We start from the raw sequence: 6,221 nt of genomic DNA on the forward strand, positions 1-6,221 counted from the left end.
CTTAATTCAGCTGGTAGTTTAGTTCGTTGCAATTCAGTCTTTTCCAGGAATGCTCCTTCAGTCTCTTCTTCAGTGCCTGTGATGTGGAAAGGAACTGCCATTGGAAACTTGCCGTGACCTTTGCCTAATCCTGGACAAATAGGGGCCTAACATCCAGGGGTGCTGTGGGCCCAGTACCCGGCCTGTGGAATAGGGCAGAGAAATCTTCCAAGACCTTCCTCCATAATCAGGATTGGGAAAAAATGTAAGGCAGGGCTATCTGGTCAGTTTCCAGCCAAGCCTGTCAGTGTCCCTGGGGCCTACAAGATTCATCTTTGGGAAGTATCTATCCCTGGCAAGATAGATTGACTCACTCAGATTTTCAACTAATATGCATTTTCAATGGAACTTAAGCACACAGAATTGGATTAATCATAATCCTTGATTGAAAACATACTGTCATTAGCCCAAGGGTGGCCCTTTTCTATTTTATATGACTTTAAATAACATAATGAATACTCATGAGCCCTTTACAGAGCCCAAAACCTCCAGAGATAACCACTCTACTTAATTTAGTTTAAAAATTTTAATGAGGGCACCTGGGTGGCTCAGTTGGTTAAGCGACTGCCTTCGGCTCAGGTCATGATCCTGGAGTCCCGGGATCGAGTCCCGCATCGGGCTCCCTGCTCGGCCGGAAGCCTGCTTCCCCCTCTGACCCTCCCCCCTCTCATGCTCTCTCTCTCTCATTCTCTCTCTCAAATAAATAAATAAAATCTTTAAAAAAAAATTTAATGAAATGTTTAAGTTCAAAAAAAAAAAAAAACAAAACTTTGCCTTAATTGTCAAAAAAAGAAATAGCCTGAATAGTCTTATGATTATTAAGGAAATGAAGCAGTCATTTAAATCTTTCCATAAGAAAAACAACAGGCCCAGAGGGCTTTATCAGATTTTCTACCAGACTTTCAAGAGCTAAATAATTTCTATCCTACTCAAACTCTTCCAGAGAACAGAAAAAGAGTGAATAATTCCGTCCAACTCATTTTAAGGGGAAAATAACTAGAAGGGGCTTTCAGAGGAGGCAATAGGTCCTTTTCATTGATTAGTATACACATCAAACTCCTAAATAAAATACTAGCAGAGCAAATCTAAGTGAGTGTGGGAATAAAGACAAGATTGGCAAACAAAGCCTTGGAGTTTCTTCCTGCAGTTTTTCCTTCCCGACCTTAGGGACAAGCTAACTGGACAAGGAGATGTTTTCCTACCACAGCAAATGACACCACCTCCTCGAGTCCACGAGCCATTTCTCTGCTACCTGTATGGGGCATTCTCCTGGGTTCTGCCTGACTCCCATCCAATCTCCCTTCCTTTGGGAACAGTGTCTGAACCACCCCACCCCACTGAGTGTGGCTTTGACGGGAACTTCGGCCAAAGTACTCCTCTTCACCCCCTCCTACCCAAACTCAGCAAGTTAAATGTTCTGTCCATGAAAGTTTCACTCATTCATTCATTCTTTTCTTTTTAAAGATTTTATTTATTTATGAGAGAGAGAGAGAGAGCATGAGCAGGGGGGAGGGGCAGAGGGAGAAACAGACTCCCCACCAAGCAGGAAGCCGACCATGGGGCTTGATCCCAGGACCCCAGGACTCTATCCTGAGCCGAAGGCAAACGCTTAACCGACTGAGCCACCCAGGCACCCCCATTCATTCATTCTTTATGTATTGAACTCCTACTATGTGCCAGACAATCCAAGTCTTCATCAGAGAGACTGAAAAATAGAAAACAGTTGAGCCCCCTCATCCCAACAGTAAAGCCTAGAGAGATGCTCCATTACCCTTTCAGGGGGGCCCTTTCTTTAAGCCTATGAACTTGGAGGGGTTTTTTTAGATCCTGTGAGTTACTCCAAATGCATCCACAAATTCTCCCTGCTCCCCATGAAGTCTGTCAGAGTCCGTTTTGTTACTTACAACCAAAAATTCCTAATTGACGTGGTGGCTTACTGCCTAATTACAGATTTGGTTTCATTCATGCTTTGTCTTTGTGCCTTATTCTCCACCTGCTCTTAAAGCAGTGCTTTCGCTTTTGAGTTTGCACCTTTAAATTCTAGGATCTAGCCAAGCAGTGATCATAAGGAGCTCCAGCCCAGCCCCCACATTGGCATCAGTGACCTCACCCTTCACACCTTTCCCTGACCTTATTTATCACCGACACTGGCTGGGCTGCTCGCGTGTAACCTCTGCACCCCTCGGCCACACAGCCAGGACTGCTCTCACACTAATTAGTATAAATTTTCAGTCAGATTTACTCTCAGAAACCACATCTAATCATCAGTATTTCCTGAACTTTGATCCTAAGGATCTGCTGGGCTCTTTTATTATTATTTCATTATTGCCCCCTATTGAAAGAAAGAAAAAAAAGGATGAAAGAAAGAGATAGTAGGGATATGAGATGGCCCACAAAGATAAATACAAGAAAATTGATCAAAGGGAAAATAACATGAAGCCAAGGGTGTGGTTCTATATAGCAATTCATTCCATGAGGTCCTATTCGATTGCTAGAGGTGAGCCAAAAAATAAAATTGGCTCTGAGCTTCCTAGTAGCCAGAGTAAAGAAGGAAAGTTGCTCAGGAGCTCGACAGCTTTACCTGACACAGAAAACTAAGAAAAAATTTTATCTGCCTTCTCTTGTAAGCTTCATTCATGTGTTTTCTTTGTTCACTACTCTTTTCCCCATACTAGCATAGTATCTGGCATGTAAGTGCTCAATAAATATTTATTGGCTGACTTACTGTGGGTCCTTAAAAAAGAATTATGCAGTATAAAAAGTGGACTAAGTCCTTAAATTTGTCTCAATAATCTACAATGGAAAAAAAAAAACAACAACTATAGAGTTGGGGCAGAAAGTGCCGGTTCTTATAAGATCAATCAATGCAATCCAATGTCATAATGTCAATGCTCAGTTCACCAAAGGCAATTTAGGGTGGGCTACATCCACCCCTCTGATGGTCTCGCCTACTGCTCATCTCGGCACGCTGAATGAAGCTGTTTATCACGCTGAAGCATATAAGGATGAATAACTTCTAGGACAAGGCTTCTTGGAGAAACTATTACCTGTAAACAAGAGACCCAGCTTCTGTCATCGCTTTCCACACATCCACGCCAAACATTGCCCAGTAGTCGTTAAATCTGTGTCTTTTGGGCGCCTGGGTGGCTCAGTTGCTTGGGTGACTGCCTTCGGCTCAGGTCATGATCCTGGAGTCCCAGGATCGAGTCCCGCATCGGGCTCCCTGCTCGGCAGGGAGTCTGCTTCTCCCTCTGACCCTCCCCCCTCTCATGTGCTCTCTCTCATTCTCTCTCTCAAATAAATAAATTAAAAAAAAAAATCTGTGTCTTTTTTTTTTTTAGATTTTATTTATTTATTTGAGAGAGAGAGCATGAGATGGGGGAGGGTCAGAGGGAGAAGCAGACACCCCGCTGAGCAGGGAGCCTGATGTGGGACTCAATCATGGGACTCTGGGATCATGACCTGAGCCGAAGGCAGATGCCCAACCCACTGAGCCACCCAGGCGCCCCAAAGCTGTGTCTTGTACTATCCTCAGCTAGAAAGTGATCTTGAAGCATTTGAAAATCATTTCGTTTCCCTGGCTTTCCCCCTCAGTGTGTCAAGACTCGTGAGTTATGAACACACTAAATAGGGTTGAAACTGGGAGTGTGCTTCAACAGTGTTGAAGAGTGCTTTGCTCTGACTACGGGCCCTCATCCCCAGTGTGGAGCTCCAGTTCACAGGAATTCCTCCTTGGAGTAAGCCTGTTCTCTCCACAGAGGGTCTGTCCCCTGACAGCCAGGTGCTCAGAGGCCTGGCCTCCCGTATCTGCTGAGAGGTGGCCTCCGCCTCCCTGTGGACCGTCTGGACCCAACTCCACCCCGCCGCCCATCCTTATCAGTCAGCACGGATGACTCGCAGAGTATTTTGAAATACAACGTTTGAAAAGAAGAGAAGCTTTGGGTGCCTGGGTGGCTCAGTTGGTTAAGCGACTGCCTTCGGCTCAGGTCATGATCCTGGAGTCCCTGGATCGAGTCCCGCATCGGGCTCCCTGCTCGGCGGGGAGTCTGCTTCTCCCTCTGACCCTCTTCCCTCTCATGCTCTCTGTCTCTCTTTCTCTCAAATAAATAAATAAAATCTTTAAAAAAAAGAAAAGAAAAATCTTTAAAGAAAAGAAGAGAAGCTTTGACCGTGAAGTTTTAGTCCATGATCAGAAATGCTTTAAAAATCATCAACCAGTTACCAAAATCAAAAGTCAGGAGGACACAGAGATAACACCGCATTAGCAGAAACTCCATGGGACATCCACGTGGCTCTGCACTAATAGAATTCTGTTTAAAGCAAATAAAGTGATGTCTACCGTAACACCCTCATGCCTTCAATGTGACTTCTACCTCAGGTGCCACAGTATCTGATAAAAGGCTGTCAACTGGAAACCCCTCTCTTTATTAACAGAAAGAATTAAGTTCTTTGAGATTTAAAAACAGAGTGGCTCGTGTACAGAATTTGGAACCAGCCCTGGATTTAATTCCCCACAAGTTTACTTATAAGTCCTATGTTCTTGGACAAGATATGCATTCTCTTTGGGCCTCAGTTTCTCATCTGCAATATAGGAAAGTAATATATGGATAATAATATCTGACTCATGGAATAGACAGAAGAAGCCAGGGAGGGTGCAGAGGTCAAGCACACAGCATGGCTTGGAGTGGTTAGTAAATAGTAACTCCTGCCCTCACCCCAGGGGAAGGGCCTTTTCCCTCTGGGGAAGAATGAAGCAAGTTGAAAGAACTTAGGATCTACAGGAAAGAAGGATGTCCTACCACTTTCTTTCCCCCTTTTTGTTAGGGGTATTTGGGGATTTGCTTTGGTGAGGGCTTTTTTTCAGGATGGGGAGGGTTCCGGTTGAGGTTTGTAGGGGCAGAAGGATGGGAGAAGTGTTCAAGTGGTTGGCAGAGAGGATGGAGCCCATCACAGCTGGAGTTGACCTGTGTTTCGTTGGCCTTGATGTCCACTGAGCCTTGCTACCCAAAGTGTGGTCAGTGGATCAGCTGAACCGAGGTCACCTGAGAGCTTGTTAGAATGCAAAATCTCTGGCCCCAGACGTCTTGCACCAGTATCTGCATTTTAGCAAGATTCCTGAGTGACTGACCCGCACATTGGAGTTTAGGAAGCAAGGTAGCAGCCACTTTCATGTTTAATAGTGGGTAAACACCTACAATAAATTACTCAGGGTCATGCGGGTGGGTGGACTGGTTTCCCCCGCATTCCTGCCTCTGGGCTACATAAGATTATCAGATGGCTGGCGGAAGATTCTTCTGGAGCAGTGCAAATTGAAAAGAGATGCCTCCCTAACCCACTTCCTTGCCCCAGGTACAGCCCCACATCAGGGTACACAGCTAATGAGCAGACGCTGGAAATCATATGGGAGCCTGCACTCAGCACCAAAATAAGTAAAATAATGCGTACAAATTCCCAGAATTAGTCTGTCACTTCTGTATTTACCGAAAGCAATAGAAATTGCTGCTTTGCTTGCATTAAACAGAAAGGAAAAGAAATTATGGCAGCATTTAATTACAAGAACAACATATTGTGACGTGGGTTCTTCCAGCAGAAAAATGAGTGTTTGGGGCATGTCATGAGTCTCACAGTACACATTGCCACACACAAAAGCAAATTCCACTCTAGGCAATGTTACCTCTGTTCCTGTAACTGACAGACAAACTAGTATGCAGAAACATCACACTTTTCCTTAGGTGACCTTGGTGCTTATGCGTGTGATTTCTAAGATGTACTGGTGAACGAAGTGAAATGTACGATTTCATACGTGCATTGTTTGGGCAGGCACAGGGGAAGAAATTGGATATAGAAAGTAGCCTTCAGGGATGCCTGGGTGGCTCAGTCAGTTAAGCATCTGCCTTCGGCTCAGGTCATGGTCCCAGGGTCCTGAGATCGAGTCCCGAATCGGGCTTGCTGCTCAGCGGAGAGTCTGCTCCTCCCTCTCCCTCTGCCAGCCGCTCCCCCTCCTCGGGCTCTCTCTCTGTCAGATGAGTAAATAAAATTAAAAGAAAGAGAGAGAAAGAAAAAGAAAGAAAGAAAGAAGAAAGAAGAAAGAAGAAAGAAGAAAGAAAGAAGGAAAGAAAGAAAGAAAGAAAGAAAGAAAGAAAGAAAGAAAGAAAGAAAGAAAGAAAGAAAGAAAGAAAGAA

Source organism: Neomonachus schauinslandi, chromosome 1 (genome assembly GCF_002201575.2).
Source record: "Neomonachus schauinslandi chromosome 1, ASM220157v2, whole genome shotgun sequence".
Taxonomy (NCBI): domain Eukaryota; kingdom Metazoa; phylum Chordata; class Mammalia; order Carnivora; family Phocidae; genus Neomonachus; species Neomonachus schauinslandi.